Source organism: Giraffa tippelskirchi, chromosome 9 (assembly GCF_054371585.1).
Source record: "Giraffa tippelskirchi isolate mGirTip1 chromosome 9, T2T-mGirTip1v1.2.pri, whole genome shotgun sequence".
In the NCBI taxonomy this organism is placed as follows: domain Eukaryota; kingdom Metazoa; phylum Chordata; class Mammalia; order Artiodactyla; family Giraffidae; genus Giraffa; species Giraffa tippelskirchi.
This window is the reverse complement of record NC_137283.1, coordinates 90,870,061-90,889,085: the sequence shown is the minus strand read 5'-3', so window position 1 is coordinate 90,889,085 and position 19,025 is coordinate 90,870,061. Positions and strand designations below refer to the sequence as shown.

General features: G+C 40.2%; 1 protein-coding gene and 1 long non-coding RNA gene across 3 annotated transcripts in view; one reads left to right on the top strand and one right to left on the bottom strand.

The window, feature by feature from the left end:
* UBE3D (ubiquitin protein ligase E3D) overlaps window positions 1-19,025 on the top strand; it is a 148,096-nt gene that overhangs the window by 92,393 nt on the left and 36,678 nt on the right. The gene's annotated exons all lie outside the window — the stretch shown is intronic.
* Window positions 4,595-19,025, bottom strand: part of LOC145521667 (uncharacterized) — a 48,677-nt gene continuing 34,246 nt past the window's right edge. Inside the window, exon 4 of the long non-coding RNA XR_014065571.1 lies at window positions 4,595-6,083. This is a non-coding gene — a long non-coding RNA (uncharacterized LOC145521667). The remainder of the gene's footprint in view (window positions 6,084-19,025) is intronic.

Below are 19,025 nucleotides of genomic sequence, written 5' to 3'. Positions count from 1 at the left end.
GAAAGGATGTTGCCTTATCCTTCCTTTCTGCCCCTCAGGCATGCTGTGGTTTGGGGAAATAAGCAGGAATCCGTAGACTGATACAGTTCTCTAATTTGAATGCTGCTTCCTCTGTCTCCTCTCATACTGGCTGTTTGGCCACATTCTAAAGAAAACGTGGAGGGGCCAGGCAGGAGCCTGGAGGCTTCCCAGAGGGTCAGCCAGCCCACAGGACTTCCAGCTGCTATGATGAGTCTTTCTTTCAGGCGGCTGCTGCCTGCGCCAGTATTTCCTGCCACACACCCTGCTCCTCAGAAATGTCTGTCCCTTCCAAAGAGCTGGCCTTGTAGGCAAAGTGGGACAGTATCTGGGCCTCCCGAAGCCTCACCTCTCGGCTGTTACTCCAAGGAGCTGCCACTTGGTAGGGGAACCTGCTGGGACCGGGTACCCTATCTTGGGCCTTATTGAGAGAAGTGTAGCCCACAAAGTCAGTCACTCTGTCTCTTGTTTGCTTGTATTTAATAACTTTTTTCCCCCTGACTTTGAAGGGAAAAATACATCCTGATGACAGAAAAATTTGATATGTTTTTCATTAGCAAATCAATACTTGTTTGCAGTTTTAGCCTAAAAATATAGAATCTTCAAATTAAACAAGTTCAGTCCTTCAGGGCCTGTCGAGGGAATAAGACCTGGTAGGGCCTAGGAGCCTTTTGATTGGAGGGTACTCACTTTCTTGGGCTGAGTCTCTCTGAAGCGGGCATGGGGAGGCCTGGAGGGCAGATGGAGTTTACCTAATTCTCTGATCAAGGGATTATGAATGGTTTTGGTTCTAAAGAAGCTGGTTCCAGCTGAAGAAGCTAAAGTCGAATGCTTCTATGAAGACCTACATGACCGTCTAGAATTAACACCCAAAAAAGATGTCCTTTCATTATAGGGGACTGGAATGCAAAAGTAGGAAGTCAAGAAATACCTGGAGTAACAGGCAAGTTTGGCCTTGGAGTACAGAATGAAGCAGGGCAAAGGCTAACAAAGTTTTGCCAAGAGAATGCGCTGGTCATAGCAAACACCCTTTTCCAACAACACAAGAGAAGACTCTATGCATGAACATCACCAGATGTCCAACACTGAAATCAGATTGATTATATTCTTTGCAGCCAAAGATGGAGAAGCTCGATGCAGTCAGCAAAAACAAGACTAGGAACTGACTGTGGCTCAGATCATGAACTCCTTATTGCCAAATTCAGACTTAAATTGAAGAAAGTAGGGAAAACCACCAGACCATTCACGTATGACCTAAATCAAATCCCTTACAATTATACAGTGGAAGTGACAAATAGATTGAAAGGACTACATCTGATAGCGTGCCTGATGAACTATGGACAGAGGTTCATGACATTGTATAGGAGGCGGTCATCAAGACCATGCCCAAGAAAAAGAAATGCAAAAAGGAAAAAGGGTGGTCTGAGGAGGCCTTACAAGTAGCTGAGAAAAGAAGAGAAGTGAAAGGCAAAGGAGAAAAGGAAAGATATACCCATTTGAATGCAGAGTTCCAAAGAATAGCAAGTAGAGATAAGAAAGCCTTCCTCAGCGATCAATGCAAAGAAATAGAGGAAAACAATAGAATGGGAAAGACTAGAGATCTCTTCAAGATAATTAGAGATATCAAGAGAACATTTCATGCAAAGATGGGCACAAAAAAGGACAAAAATGGTATGGACCTAGCAGAAGCAGAAGATATTGAGAAGAGGTGGCAAGAATACACAGAAGAACTATACAGAAAAGATGTTCATGATGATCACTCACCTAGAGTCAGACATTCTGGAATGCGAAGTCAAGTGGGCCTTAGGAAGCATCACTATGAACAAAGCTAGTGGAGGTGATGGAATTCCAGTTGAGCTATTTCAAATCCTAAAAGGTGATGTTGTGAAAATGCTGCACTCAATATGCCAGCAAAGTTGGAAAACTCAGCAATGGCCACAGGACTGGAAAAGGTCAGTTTTCATTCCAATCCCAAAGAAAGGCAATGCCAAAAAATGTTCAAACTACCGCACAATTGTACTCATCTCACATGCTAGCAAAGTAATGCTCAAAATTCTCCAAGCCAGGCTTCAATAGTACATGAACTGTGAACTTCCAGATGTTCAAGCTGGATTTAGAAAATGTAAAGGAACCAGAAATTAAATTGCCAACATCCGATGGATCATTGAAAAAGCAAGGACATGGAAGCAACCTAGATGTCCATCAGCAGACGAATGGATAAGGAAGCTGTGGTACATATACACAATGGAATATTACTCAGCCATTAAAAAAATACATTTGAATTGGTTCTACTGAGATGGATAAAACTGGAGCCCATTATACAGAGTGAAGTAAGCCAGAAAGAAAAACACCAATACAGTATACTAACGCATATATATGGAATTTGAAAGATGGCAACGATAACCCTATATGCCAGACAGAATAAGAGATACAGATGCATAGAACAGTCTTATGGACTCTGAGGGAGAATGTGAGGGTGGGACGTTCTGAGAGAATAGCATTGAGACATGTATATTATCATATGTGAAAGAGAACACCATTCCAGGTTCGATGCATGAGACAAATGCTTAGGGCTGGGGCAAAGGTATGACCAAGAGGGATGGGATGGGGAGGGATTTGGGAGGGGGGTTCAAGATGGGGAACACATGTAAACCCATGGCTGATTCATGTCAATGTATGGCAGAAACTACTACAATATTGTAAAGTAATTAGCCCCCAACTAAAATAAATAAATTTATTAAAAAAGAAAGAAAAACCAAGAGAGTTCCAGAGAAACATCTACTTCTGCATTATTGACTACGCCAAAGCCTTTGACTGTGTGGATCACAATAAACTGTGGAAAATTCTGAAAGAGATGGGAATACCAGACCACCTTACCTGCCTCCTGAGAAACCTGTATGCAGGTCAGGAAGCAACAGTTAGAACTGGACATGGAACAACAGACTGGTTCCAAATAGGAAAAGGGGTATGTCAAGGCTGTATACTGTCACCCTACTTATTTAACTTATACGCAGAGTACATCATGAGAAATGCTGGGCTGGAGGAAGCACATGCTGGAATCAAGATTGCCCGGAGAAATATCAATAACCTCAGATATGCAGATGACACCACCCTTATGTCAGAAAGCAAAGAAGAACTAAAGATCCTCTTGATGAAAGTGAAAGAGGAGAGTGAAAAAGTTGGCTTAAAGCTCAATGTTCAGAAAACTAAGATCATGGCATCTGGTCCCATCACTTCATGGCAAATAGATGGGGAAACAATGGAAACAGTGACAGTCTATTTTTGGGGGCTCCAAAATTACTGCAGATGGTGACTGCAGCCATGCAATTGAAAGATGCTAACTCCTTGGAAGAAAATCTATGATCAACCTAGACAGCATATTAAAAAGCAGAGACATTACTTTGCCAACAAAGGTCTGTCTAGTCAAAGCCATGGTTTTTCCAGTAGTCATGTATGGATGTGAGAGTTGGACTATAAAAGGCAAGTGCCAGAGAACCGATGCTTTTGAACTGTGGTCTTGGAGAAGACTCTTGAGAGTCCCTTGGGCAGCAAGGAGATCCAGCCAGTCCATACTAAAAGAAATCAGCCCTGAGTATTCATTGGAAGGACTGATGCTGAATCTCCATACTTTGGCCACCTGATGTGAAGAACTGACTCATTTGAAAAGACCCTGATGCTGGGAAAGATTGAAGGTGGGAAGAGAAGGGGATGACAGAGGATGAGATGTTTGGATGACATCACCGACTCAATGGCCATGTGTTTGAGTAGACTCCGTGAGTTGGTGAGGGACAAGGAATCCTGGCATGCTGCAGTCCATGAGGTCACAAAGAGTCAGACATGACTGAGTGACTGAACTGTACTGAAGTGAAATGGTTCTGAAATGTCAGCGTCCATAGGAAGCTTGTTCACCATTCAGATTTCTGAGTGAGAGCCTCAGAGATTCTGGTTCAGTAACTCGAAGGAGAGCCTGGCATCTGCATTTTAACAAACATCCAAAGTCTTTGAAAAAGGCTTTCAAGAACCAAGGTGAGGAACACTTAAGTATAGTGGGATATATTCCCACTAAAGTGAGAAATGTACAGAAAGAAAACCTTTCTTTATGATGAACACCTAACTCAGATAGCTTAATTTACGTTTTTCTTCACTGTTTCTTGTTAATCTGCACATAACACAGCCCCTAACGAATGAAGTAAACTGAATCGTTGTCATACAATTTGAATTTTTTTCTTTTTCTATCTGTTTCTTCTTCCATAATAGTTCCCTTCCACACTGAGATGCTTGGTAGAATCCAGGTGTCAGGTATCTCTGTGAGTCATCCTTCTCTACCGTTTGTGAACCTGGAATCTTCCCTCCCTCCAGGCCATGCAACCCTGGTAGCCTCTGCTGCTCATGGCAAGGCTGACTTCTAGGACCCTGATGTTGGACACTTAGGGTCTAGTCTGAGATCTGCCACCACCTGGGTTTTGTGACCCTGATCTAGCCAGGTAACCTGATTTCTGGGTTCTGGTTTGTTTGTGCAGTGAGGGTGTTGGGTTAAAAGACTAAGTTCCATTGAAAGTAGGTGCACATAGAGTCATTTTGTCTCTCTCTGCTGTTCCTGATTTATTCACCCAGACTGAACAATACAACGTTATTCCTTAAAGGGACTAGGTTCTTATTTCTTTTTAACATATTGGAAATGTTTAACTGAAGGAAAGCACAGAGAAAGCCACATAATGTAGTTTTTTTTTTTTTTTTCTCCTCTCCAAGAGAAGGGTCTCTTGTCACAGGACCTTCCTACCAGCCACAAAGAAAGGTCGTAACCAATGGGGTTAGGGTGCTGTCTGGCCCCCAGCTCCTCCTGCCTGAGACACCCTGGCTTACCCCTTCATCTGAAGGTGGGCAAATGCCAAACACCATCGGGTGGACTGAGTGTCAGAGAAGAGAAAGAGAGAGAAACCCGGGATGCTCTCTGCACAGCCTTTGATCTCTCTGCTTCTCTCCTCTTCACCCTCCCTCAGGCTGTTCCTCTTTTTGGTATCAACTTCTGTTTCTGACTCTGGATCCTGGTCCACGTTGAAACGTTTGTGGCTTAGGAATTTTCCAGTGATTTTTGCCTTTGCATTATTTTACTTGTAAGTATGGTTACTCCAAGAAAGTTTTCTAAAATGTGAGCTTCTCCCCTTGCTCAGAGCTATAAACAAAGGGTCTTGGTTCTTTGCCACCAAGCATGGCTGTCTTTAATTAGATGACTTCCTGGTCTTACTTCCTTGAAGAGGAGGCTGAAGGTCAGCTTTTAGAAGCAGAGTGATATCAAGAGTGAAGTGACTGCACTTGTTTCTTCCGTGGAGGAAGCCACTGTGTTGTTTGAAGGAGCTTTTCAGGCTTCAGGAGGAAACAGTAGTCTGGGAGGGATACCAGCCTTCAAGGAAACCATGAATCAGAAGGAAAGTCTTCTGAGTCTCTGTTGAGAACATCTTGTGAACCCTTCCTAGTAACCACTGGTTGCTCAGCAGAGAGAAAATTTAGAACAAGGGAAGGTGTAGGGGACCAGGCCAGGGGAATTGTGAGAAACAACAGTGAAGTGACTTTAGGATTGTTCTGGTCCTCGCTCTTGTTGACCTGACCTGTGATGTAATGTGGAAAACTTCTGATCCAGGGGTAGAAGATGGGTCTAGGTTCTGTTCTTGCCTGCTGTACCCGCAACAGGTGCCACACGCAACAAGTCACTTCCCTCTGAGACCCCGGGTTTCTCATCCCATCAGCTCAGAAATCCACTGATTCTAAGTGTCAGGAGTTGAAGGATTCACAGAAGTGTGAGAGCTTGTGGATGAAGTTGCTCTAAAGAACACAGGCTAGCATCCAGCCCAAGACTGACATCCCTCTTTGAGGTCAGCACGTTTCTTCCTTCTAGTGACAAGCTGAGAATGACAGTCCCAGAGCAGTAATGACGCTGGGACGGCAGAGAGAGTCTGTAGCATCAGCCTGGGCTTCACGCAGTGAGCATCAGCAGTCAGTCTGTGATCATTTAAGACAGCTTGATTAACGGGTAACATACAAGAGGATAGCTGGTGTGTTGTCGGAAGCTGTAATGAGAGAACACAGACTAAATTAAAGAATTAGCCAAGTAGTGTTTAAATGCTGGTGCCTTTTCTTGTCTCTTTAGAGCTGAATGAAGTTCTTTATAAGCAACTACATCTGTCTATAGTCCCAATATTTCTGACGCTGCCCCTATGGGTCTCATTGTCTCCTTCTCATTTACAGTTTGACAACCATTTGCAAACTGCTTGTTATAAATATTTCAGAGATTGTCCATCTGAACCATCAGCTGCTTTTCAACACTTCAAAGTCCCCCACATATACTGATAATTTTAGCAGAAATCAGAGCACTGCAAACAGAAGACATGGTTCTTGGTATTTTATTTTAAATAGAGTACGTAAAGCAAGTTGCATTACTGTGATTAATAATACAGTTGGATGCACATCTACCATCTTTGTGGAGGAGATGTGGAGTGTGTGTTTTTTGGTTGTCACGCTTGATCGTTTCTTCTTGTTTTTTGTTTCTTGTTCTTTGTTGTCTTGAGAGTTTTCTCATGCCTTTGTAAAAAATGTCCTTTGCTGGCCTGGAAGCAATAGCTTGAAGGTTTCCTCTTGTAGTGGTTGCTCTTAGAATTTTTAAACATATGAAGTGTTGTAGAGTAAAAGCAAAACCCTTCAGTATCTTTACGTTTTTCAAACAGGCAAGCACCTTATCATATTCTAACTACCTTTTAAGCACATTTCTTCCCCTTACCCCACATCTGCCCCATTGTTATTATCTACTGTTTCACTTAAAAACAAATAAGTTAGTTATCAATTTTAATTATTTTAATATTCACTGCATATATACACCTTAGTGACATACTTTTTGTTTTTTCTTTCCCTGACATTCCATATCCTTTGGTATTCCTTTCACAGACCTTCTCTCTGAAATGTTTTCATTCTATTCTTGAATGATGGTTCAGAATTCTGTATACCTTTTCAGTTTGAAGGTCTATCACTCATTGCCTTCTGCCATCTCTTTATATTGATAAGACAGCCGTTGTAACATTATTGTCTGTTGCTCTGCAGATGAGGTCCATCTGTTTTCTCCTACTGGTCCGTAAGATTCTATCTTTATACTTGATGTACTGTAGCTTTACAGTGGTGTCTTGGTGTGCGTTTTTAAGAATGTATTCTACTCAGTATTCTGAGACTACTGCAAGTGAGGACTCCTGTCTTTAGTTCTGGAAAATCACTAGCCATTAATATAAAATCTCTGTGATCTCCCCCAGCCTACTTCCTTTTATTGACATCTTATTAGACGTGTATTAGAGTCTTTGAGTCTATTCTGCTTATCTCTTAAATGTTCTTTCGTGTGTGTGCATTCAGGATAAATTCCTTGCTACTAGATTGTCCAGTTTACTCATTCTAGTGTCTATCCCAACTAGAGTTTTAGTTCTGTTGATATTTTTTTCATTTCCAGGCTATCAAGGTTTATAAAACTGAGGTATAACTGAATATAACATTATGTTTTAGGTATACAATGTAGTGATTCAATATTTATATATACCGCAAAGTGATCACCACAGTAAGTCTAGTTAACATCCATCACCATACATGGGTAACAAATTTTTTTTTCTTGAGACAAAGACTTTTAAGGTCCACTCTCTAAGCAAGTCTCAAATATATAATACAGTATTGTTAGCTATGGTAACCATGCTGTACCTTATATCCTTGTTGTTGTTTAGTTGCTGAGTTGTAGCCAACTCTTTTGAGACCCCATGGACTGTAACCCACTGCTTCAGCCCACCTCATCCAGCACCGGGTCCAGAATGGAGGAGCTCTGGGCTGATCCTGGTGCACATTCACCCACTGACCCAGGAGGCAGCCTGGCCTCTCGCCATTGCTGCAGAGGCAGAGTCCGTGTGAATCATGACCACCAGCAGGTGACAGCAGCAGCTTCCTTGGGTCTCTTTTCATGAACACTGCTCCACTCTGGAGCCTGACCTTGACTTCTGCCTCATAAGGCCCCTCAATTTGGCCCTGACTCCCCACTTTGTGCTTCTGGTCCAAGAAGATGCTTAGCTTGTTGAGGGTAGCTATGATTTGGAACTTTCTCTTATATTTTGTCCATCACTGCCACATATTTGAAGAATTCAAGACAACGACTTTCAATGTCATCTGTGGCTCTCTGTGATTAAACTTTGGTGTTTTTCATCCGTGGTAGGAAAATAACAACTACCCTTCCTGTGTGAAAGCTCTTTGTAAATAATAAAGGCAAGGTGCAGCTATTTTTATAATTAATGTAATTGGTATCACATTTTACCACTACTCTATTTCTGGAGTCCAGTTTTCCTTTTTGTGGGTGAGTGGCATGGAGAGGGAATGAAGTACCTTAGGTCATACTAGAATTAAATATCCCCACTTTTTTAGTTTTCTACGAAATGTTGTAAGCAGTTCAGGTCACAATTTACACAGTGGTTTCTAGAGGCAGATGGATTGTGGCTTTGTTTTTACTTTTAGACTTAGGTGAAATGGAAAGGAAATTGTGTTTAATTACAAAAGAACTAGCTCAACCATTTACTGGATTTTCCATTTTTTCTCAACTTTATTATTTCTTTTATAACCCAGTGATAGTATCTGAAACACAATTTGTAGTCATATTTAGGTGCTTTAAAAAATTTGTTTAAACTAATCTTGCTCTGGTATTTAAGAGTTTTTAAATTTCATCTTTCAGTTGATGATTAGTTTCATCTCATCATGTAGAAGGCTTGGAGAGTCTCACTGTGAAGATGATGCTTTTTATCAGTTTTGTAAATTATTTTGTTTGTGTCTTCCCCCCCCAAAAAAAAAAACACACCTCCAAATTGTGCACTGTCAGGTATTGAGAGGAGAAGGTGATGGCACCCCTCTCCAGTACCCTAGCCTGGAAAATCCCATGGACAGAGGAGCCTGGTGGGCTGCAGTCCATGGGGTCGCGAAGAGTCGGACACGACTGAGTAACTTCACTTTCACTTTTCACTTTCATGCATTGGAGAAGGAAATGGCAACCCACTCCAGTGTTCTTGCCTGGAGAATCCCAGGGACTGGGGAGCCTGGTGGGCTGCCATCTATGGGGTTGCACAGAGTCAGACACGACTGAAGCGACTTAGCAGCAGCAGCAGCAGCAGCAGCAGCAGGTATTGAGAATCTGCCAGAGAAGCCCCAGCCTGAATTTGACCCTGGATACAAAACTTAAAGGTTTCCCTCTCTCCTGTTGCCGTAGTCTTGGCAACAGTAAGGTATAGCCCCCTTTTCTCCTTTAACTGGCCGTTTTTTTAATCTTGTCTCCCTCTTCTTTCTCCATTCTCTGATCATCTGGAGTCTAAAAATGCTCCCTGCACATTTCCATATCGTAAAAAACAGTGACAGCCACCTAGTAATCAGTCTTCCAAAGTGAAAACAATAATAAACAACTTCCAACCATGAAAATTCTACACAGAACCACACCTTTAGCATTAGCATTATTCTGGAGTCAGAGAATGCCAGAACTGCAAAGTGACTGTGAGTAAATAGGAAAAAAAAAAATAACAGGTTCCACTCAGTTTCTTATACTTCTGCCCCATCTCCACTCTGCCACAAAGCTTTTGGTGAGCCAAAGCAGACTTAAAAATACTGCAGAGGAAATGGGAAAGGCTAGCAAAGGTACTTTTCAGAACGGCCACTATAAAGATTAAATCCAGCCTAAATTTTAAAATACTAGAAAAATTTACAGGCAGATCAGAGCATGGAATTTAGAGAAGGGATTTAAAGGGCCAGATGCAATACAGGACAGGTGCACCATTTAGAGGCAGACACAGTATAAAGGGGCAGGCATGATTTAAGAGACATCGCTTAATGGAGCAGTGTTCTAAAAGTGTAGCTTCTGGAGGAGAAAAAGCAAAAACAAAAGAAGTACTTTTTTGAAATTAGAGTAAAAGGAGAGTATTAGAGTATGAAGGAGAAAAAGGAAATTTAGGGTTCTGTAACACAAAAGAGAATCACACCTCTTTCCTACCACTTAAACACTGACAGAAAATCCCACTAAAGCTCTGGGCCTTTCCTGAACTGACAGGAAAGGGCATCTTTTAAGATGGGAACTTTATAAAACTTTATAGTATCATAAAAATGAACAAAAGGAAAGTCAGTAGAAGGAATTTTATAAAATCAGACAACAAAAAAATCAGGAAAATTATCCTCATAAAGCAAAACAAAAGTGTAAGTTCACACTCCAAACAGAATTAAGAATTCTCAAACATGCATTTGAGGATATGAAAAGCCACTCTAAACCAGAAATGCAAAATGGACAAAATCCTGGATAAATAAAGGAGTTCATTGAACTCAGGAAAGAAATGAAAGAAAAAGATAACATTACTTCAGAAATGAAAAATTAATTAAAAAGTGCCCAAGTGAAAGTACTCTACTGAAGATTTAATAAGAGATTTGAATAAAGACAGGAAAATAACCAAGGAAAGGAAAATGACATAAAGAAGGAAGTTAAAAAGTATCTGAATGGAAGTAGATTTTTACCTCTACCCTCTTAGGTTTTTCTGGCGCTTTGAGAATTAAATGTGGATGGTAACTGCAGCCATGAAATTAAAAGACACTTGCTGCTTGAAAGAAAAACTATGAGAAACCTAGACAGCATATTAAAAAGCAGAGACACGACTTTGCCGTCAAAAGTCCATCTAGTCAAATCTATGGTTTTTCCAGTAGTCATATCTGGATGTGAGAGTTGGACCATAAAGAAGGCTGAGCACTGAAGAGTTGATGCTTTTGAACTGTGGTGTTGGAGAAGACTCTTGAGAGTCCCTTGGACAGCAAGGAGATCCAACCAGTCCATCCTAAAGGAAATCAGTCCTGAATATTCATTGGAAGGACTGGTGCTGAAGCTGAAGCTCCAATACTTTGGCCACTTGATGTGAAGAGCCAACTCATTAGAAAAGACCCTGATTCTGGGAAAGATAGAAGGCAGGAGGAGAAGGGGATGACAGAAGACGAGATGGTTGGATGACATCACTGACTCGATGGACATGAGCAAGGTCTGGGAGATGGTGAAGGACAGGGAAGCCCGGCGTGTTGCAGTCCATGGGGTTGCAAAGAGTCAGACATGACTGAGAGACTGAACAACAACAACAAAGACAGATTACCGGGAGAAAAGTATACAAATTTATATACATGTTACATGGCATAAGAGCCCTCCTAAGGAATGAAGATCATAGAAACGGCAAACTCACATTCTTTGATAGTAGGTTGAACAGAGAGAAGCATTTGTAGAAAAGTAACTAACTACTGAATATGTTCAATTCAGTTCAGTCACTCAGTTGTGTCCGACTCTTTGCAACCCCATGAACCGCAGCACGCCAGGCCTCCCTGTCCTTCACCAACTCCTGTAGTTTACCCAAACTCATGTCCACTGAGTTGGTGATGCCATCCAACCATCTCATCCTCTGTCGTCCCCTTCTCCTCCTGCCTTCAATCTTTCCCAGCATCAGGGTTTTTTCAAATGAGTCAGCTCTTCACATCAGGTGGCCAAAGTATTGGAGTTTCAGCTTCAACATCAGCCCTTCCAGTGAACACCCAGGATTGATCTCCTTTAGGATGGACTGGTTGGATCTCCTTGCAGTCCAAGGGACTCTCAAGAGTCTTCTCCAACACCACAGTTCAAAAGCATCAACTCTTCTGCGCTCAGCCTTCTTTATAGTCCAACTCTCACATCCATACATGACTACTGTGAAAACCATAGCCTTGACTAGATGGACCCTTGTTGACCAAGTAATGTCTCTGCTTTTTAATATGCTGTCTAGGTTGGTCATAACTTCCTTCCAAGGAGTAAGCGTCTTTTAATTTCATGGCTGCAATCACCATCTGCAGTGATTTTGGAGCCCAAAAAAATAAAGTCAGCCACTGTTTCCACTGTTTCCCCATTTATTTGCCATGGAAAAGCTAAAGGAAGGTAATTGTTTTAACTGGGTCTGTTGGCATGCAGTTCTTTCAGTCTCAACTTTCCTTGATGATATGTCCCAAAGTCGAATGCTGTTGAGTGATCCCATGTGCCCCTAACCAGCTTCCCCCTAATATTGGCATCTTTTCTCTGACCCTAAAATTATTTGATGAAAAAAAAGTTTTAAAATAATGGGCGTCATACCAAAAAATGAAAATAAAGATATTCTATGCAAAGTGGGAGGCTAGACCAGGGCGTATCTTTTGAGCCCTAAGAAAGGGAATGTCTTGGTACCACCTCAGGAAGAGAGGTATTAGAGGGCAGCCAGACTCCATCTGAGGGTTCGGGCCAAGAAGTTGCAGGGATGCAATTCTGGAAGTCCTCACATACTGACATGGGCTTAGTTTCCAAAGTAAATGAGCAGCTCATACAACTCATAACAACAGCAACAAAAAACCCAATCAATAAAATGAGCAGAACATCTAAATAGACATTTCCCCAAAGAAGACATACAGATAGCCAATAAGCACATGAAAAGACGGTTGACATCTGTACTTATCAGGGAAATGCAAATGAAGACTACAATGAGTTATTAACCTCACACCTGTCAGAATCGGCATCATCAAAAAGTCTGCAATTAACAAATGCTGTAGAGAGTATGGAGAAAAGGGACACTACCCTATTGGTGGAAATGTAAACTGGTGCAGTCACTAAGGAAAACAGTTTGGAGATTCCTTAAAAAAAAATTTTAAATAGAGCTACTGTATGATCCTGCAACACTACGCCTGGGCTTATATCTGGAGAAAAAGCTGATTTGAAAAGATACATGCAACTCAGTGTTCATAGCAGCACTATTTACACTATTTCCAATAGCCAAGACATGGAAGCAACCTAAATGTCCATCAGCAGATGAATGGACAAAGAAGATGTGGTACATATGTACATTGCATCTATTACTAAATCATAAAAAGAGTGAGATAATGCCATTTGCAGTAACATGAAAGTGAAAGAGAAGTCGCTCAGTCATGTCTGACTCTTCGTGACCCCATGGACTAGCCTACCAGGCTCCTCCGTCCATGGGATTTTCCAGGCAAGAATACTGGAGTAGGTTGCCATTTCCTTCTCCAGGAGATCTTCCCGACCCAGGGATTGAACCTGGGTCTCCCACATTATAGGCAGGCACTTTACTGTATGAGCCACCAGGGAAACAGCAACATAAATGGACCTAAAAATTATCATAGAAGATAACTTCACTAAGTGAAGTAAGTCAGACAGGGAACTATATTGAATATCTTTTAATAAACTATAATGGAAGAAAATATGAAAAAGGATATATATATGCACATATATATATGTAAAACTGAATCACTTGCTATGAACCAGTAATTAACATACCATTGTAAAAAATAAATCACACTGATAGTAGGTTACTTTATTACTATGATATGTAAGATAATATATAAGACTTGAGATTAAGATGAAAAGTTTTAATATATACATAATAATTAATTGTTTTTTAGTGTGGCCACCATTTATTTCAAAGCTTGGAAGTTTGTTGATGGTATAAATTCACAGCTTGAGGGATCAGAGGATGGAGAGAAAATACTAAAGAAGTAAATATTGGTTATCTTCATCTTAAAGATATCTATTCATTAACAATAGGGTTCATAGTGTAGCTGGTGGTATTAAGGAACTGGAATTGTAAGAAAATCAGAAGTCTTCTGTTTTTTATAGTTACAGAAAGCCCTTTTATAGTCCTTTAATTATAAAAGAAGTTTAGCAAAAATGGCATTTTCTCAAAAAGCATAAAGGTGACCCTTTCCTCCAAAAAGTCTTAATTCCATGATGCAGCAGGCAATTCTAGTTGGTCAGAATTTATTCCATTGGATGAGATCAAGGCCCAGGGTTATGCAGGACAAGTATGACTATTAAACAGCCATGCCTAAGAACTAAGAAAGTCCTTAAGAAAGGATTCATTGGCTTGTGGGCTAAATGGATATCTTACCTTTACCCAAAGAAAGATGTATTTCTTTGAGCTCTGATTTTTATCACATACCCAAGCAAGAATCATAGTCAGCATAGTTTTATTATTTTGGTTGCCATATTGGGTTTTTGGAATCCTGTTTGAAATAATGCAGAAGAGTTGATTAAATAAGATGTTTGTAGTCATATATTTAAAGTTGGAATAGATTTAGTTACTCAAGCCTTTTTATAATAGTGTTTCCACAAGAAAATCAAATTCATATTACATCACCTAACATACAGCTTCCCCCACCCCAAGAACATAATTTACCATATGTACAAAGACTGCTGCTATTTGGATTCCCTTGGATACTTTACCCAGCATTTGTCTGAGGGGAAATTGCCTTATGCATAATCTGAAATAATTGAAATAATTGGAAGTATAATGAGAGCCAACATTTAGAAGCTCCCTTGTGCTTCTTTCTGCTCTGCAAAATAAAATTATCACTGAATGTGTTCATGTTTTAAAATTTAAGCAGACTTGGTAGATTAATCTTGTTTTCTAAATGTGCAGAGGTAGTTATATAAGGTGGTTGGTGTCCCTAAAACAGGTGTTAAAAGATCTTTTTAAGCTTCCCGATATATTTGCATATTTACTATGATGAAGAGGTAATTTGCATTATAGAGCTGATTATAGAAATCAGTATATCATTGAGCTGTATTTTTAAAAATTCATATTATTTCTTGTTTCTCTCCTTTTTACGATACATGTAACACCATTAATAATGTTTTCAGACATCCCTGAGAGATTTGTAGACTTGTTGTAGTTTTAGTGGTTGATAGCTATTGGCTTAAAAAAGAAAGTCATTCCTGTGTGGGCTCCCAGGATCCATTTTAGCACCTGGCCAAATGTTGCACTTTTTACATGGATTCCACTCCATTTCTACATTCATGTTTAGAAGTCACAGTGAAATTAAATGAAAAGTCTGAGAAAGAGATTGGGTAAAATACTTTGACCACCTGATGGGAAGAGCCGACTCACTTGAAAAGACTCTGATGCTGGGAAAGATTGACAGCAAGAGGAGAAAGGGGCAGCAGAGGATGAGATGGTTAGATAACATCACTGACTGAATGGACATGAGTTTGAGCAAACTCAGGAAGATAGTGAAAGACAGAAAAGCCTGGCGTGCTGCAGTCCATGGGGTCACAAAGAGTCAGACACGACATAGCTACTGAACAACAAAAGCAAGCTGAGATTTCCTTCTTTAGGCTTCATAAAAGGCTAGGGAAGTGTTCTGGCTTCTGACCTAGGTAATTAGGAAGAACTAGAAAGAACTTCCATAAACATTTCAAGGATGTTCAAAAGGTGCTGGGCAGGCAGAAAATATGACAGCACTTCAGGGACATTTTTGTTAAAGTAGATTGATTCATAAAGACGAAAATATATCCAGATTAAAAGAAAGGTGACTTTGATTTATTATTCTTTCTTCAAATCATATATTTTATTTTTTAAAGGAGACTTTGTTTTCAGACATATCTGTGTCTCTTAACCTTATCATTCAAATTTCTGTCCCTTTGTGCATAGTAAATCTTGACTTTGGTAGGCCATAAACACAAAACCTAAGCAAATTAAATCTGGGGAGAGAAACTCATTTTCCTTATCCCCTACCTTGTGCTGACTTTTATCGTGAGTGTCATCACTAGCTGACCCATTTCTCTACATGGAAAAATGGAAATTACTTTTCTGCCCCATAATGTGGGAACCTGCCAATTTTTCCTTTCTGATATAGTCTCCTTTAGACATTGTTCTGATATTTCTGATATGTTTTTCTTTAGTCATCATTCTCTTATCTTACCAATAACCTGAAAATCATGTCCCTAAATTGGATCTCTTTGAAGAAAAAAAAAAAAAATGAGAATGTGAGCACTGAGGCAGAGTACCATGATTCGACTGGAAGAAACACGAATCCTTTAAAAAAAAAAAAAAAAAGCATTTCTCTCTAATTTTAAAAGAAATATGTAGTAACTGTTGGATATTTAAAAACAAAAATATCTAAAAAGGAAAAATAAAACTCCAGAATCATATCCTTCAGTATTAGCATTTAAGTGTATTTCCTTCTGAAATTTTCTCTACCTGCATGGAGGGGAGAGCTCGTAGTGTGTGGCAGGGGCTCAAGATAGAAGGCAGTTGGTTTTACAAATCTAGTATATTGTTCATAACGTTAAATCCTGCTTTCTTCTTTTTTGGCGTTAAGTTTCTTGTATCATTTAATAATAACAATAGCTACTATTTGTTGAGTGTTTACAATATGGTAGTCACTCCTGTAAGCACTTTATACGTACTAACTCATTGAATCTTTTCGAGAGTCCCTAATGTAAGTACTGTCATTGTCTACCTTTGTCACATGAGGAAACAGAATCACAGAAAGATTTTAAAAGTCACCCCGGTTCACAGAGCTTGCAAATGACAGAGGTGAGATTCAAACTCAGATCTCACTCTAGAGTCTGTCTGTGGCTTTTCACTTTAGCTGTTGATTTCCATCACTTTGAAACATGATTTGCAATATCTATATGATTTTCAATCATGAATAGTATTGATTTTTCTTCTTTACCTTTAATGTTATTTTTTTGTGAATAGTTTCTCTGGCCATTAATGTGATTTTCAAACATAATATTTAGTGACTGCATAATGTTCATTTGTATGAGTATTTGCATGTAGCCTGAGTCTGTTTCCGGTTTTTAAGATGATAAACAGAGTCCCTCTCTGGGCTTGAGCATAAAGCCTCTTTGGGGCTGTTGTCTCCCCACCACAACCATGACAAAGGGCCTTGTCTGAGGAGTCTATGCCAACGGGACAGAAGATGCTCCACAGTTTACATAGACAAGAGATAATTCTGATAAACCGATTTCTGGAACGTCAAGAGAAATTTGATCATTCTGAACCACCTCCAAAGGCAGGCAAAACAACCCTTTTATGGCTGTGTCCTGGCTTCCCTACCATCCTGTTATCCTAGGCAAAAAGGCACGTGGAACAAATGACCAGAAAAATCAGAATGTAGGCAAAGAAAATATCAGCATGGCTTTCCCAGCAGAGTGCAGGCAGCTTCGTGACAAAGATATCTCATCTACAGAGGAGGGTCATGGGGAGGATGCCCGGCAGTGGAAGGGGCATGTCTTGATCTATATAAATGTGAAAAGCTGAAGCAGAAAGAGAAGACTCTTATTTGCCCAGATAAATGGAAGCAGGGATCAGGAGGCCTGGCAGAAAGGAGTCCTGTTTGCTTCTGGGCAGAACTTGGCCCGCTGTTTGATGGGGACTCCAGCCTACCATATTTACAGAAATTATTGAAAAGAATCTCTGAAGTTCTAAGAATAAAGCTCAGGTCCAGATCACACCAAAGTCTTGGACTGAAGACTCAGGAATCAGGTCTTTTTAAAGCATGGCCAAAGGATATAATGAACCTCTGGTCCTCTTATAAACTCACTGCAAGGGCAGCAGTCTCAATGCAAGTAAAGCACCACTCGTATTTTTGGGAAGGGGATGTCCTTTAACCCTAGTGGTAATCTTATCAGGATGTCCACATTGTCTTCTTGAGGGCTAAGATGGGAGAAGGTGCTGTACTTTTAGCCATTGTCACTGCCTCAAGCTTGCATTGTGCTAAGTTGCTTCAGCTGTGTTCAACTCTTTGCGACCCAACGTACTGTAGCCCACCAGGCTCCTCTGTCCATGGGATTCTCCAAGCAAGAATACTGGGGTGGGTTGCCATGCCCTTCTCCAGGGAATCTTCTCGACCCAAGGGTTTAACCCGCGCCTCATGTCTCCTGCATTGACAGGCGGGTTCTTTGAGATGGATCTGGCCCTCTTTGTGAACATAACCGCAGGCATAAGCCCAACAAGCCAGATGTCATTAGAGCCAAGAATGGGGAGACCATACACATCAATAACATTGATGCTGAGTGAAGGATATTAGCTGACATTCTCTGTCATTCTATGATACTCTCATATGCACATCTTCAATCCAGAGTTCATCAGAAATGTTTCAACCTTAGCAAGTGCCATAGACATAGCTTTGTTGAAGGGTGAGGAGGACAAGTAAGACTGGAATCTTTACCAGTTCACACTGGTGGTATACCAAACTACTTGAGGCCAGCATTGAACTGGATTACCATGTCTGAAGGATGTGTCTATTTGAGTGTCATATAAGGCAGGTTACAGACTGTCAGCTAGTTACTGTTAGTAACAGTGGACAGTGTAGGTCTATAGGGCCATGTCAGGCCACACCACAGCTGAATGGGACTCATTCTCAATGGGTTCATTTAATAATGACCAGTAAAGGTGAGACCAGTGATAACCAGTAAAGATGAGATTCCATGTCTTAGGAAAAACATGACCAGGAGGCCAACAAGGACTCTGACAGAGTTCTTAGTTAGGTTCAGTCAAGAACAAGGTTAAGGTCTAATTTAAATACTATAAAATTTCCACAGCCTAACTTAAATTGGACAGTTGAACTTCAAAATATTTTTGAATGGATGGAAATTTTTTAAAGGAAACAAGTGATGACATTTTAAAAATGCAGAATAAAATGAAATATGTATGCCTTAGGTTTACTTTTCCAGTTTATGTGAAGATTCGGTGATTTTAAAAATAAAACTAGTATCCTTCTGGACAAGGAGTTTTTTTTTTCCCACAGTTGGTCCTTGTTAGTTATATGTGTGTCTTTGTGTGTGTATTCTTTTTCTTATTTCAATTTTGGCCACACCCAGTGGTTTGTGGGACCTTAGTCCCCCATCCAGGGATCATACCCAGGCCCTCTGCATTAGAAGGCAGAGTCTTAACCACTGGACCATTGAGGAAGTCCTTGGGCAAGGATTTTTTTTTTAAACATACTCTATAACCAGTAATTAATTGTTTACAAATTGCCTAGTCACTTTTCAGGTTATATAATAGAATTGAGAAGCAAAATACAGTGTTTAGAATTTGTGCTACTAGAGACTGAGCAAACTAAGTTACTCAGCAGTTTCCAGAAACAAATTCAGCTTTTTGAAAAAAAAAATTAAAATTGTACTATAGGAATGTTTCTTA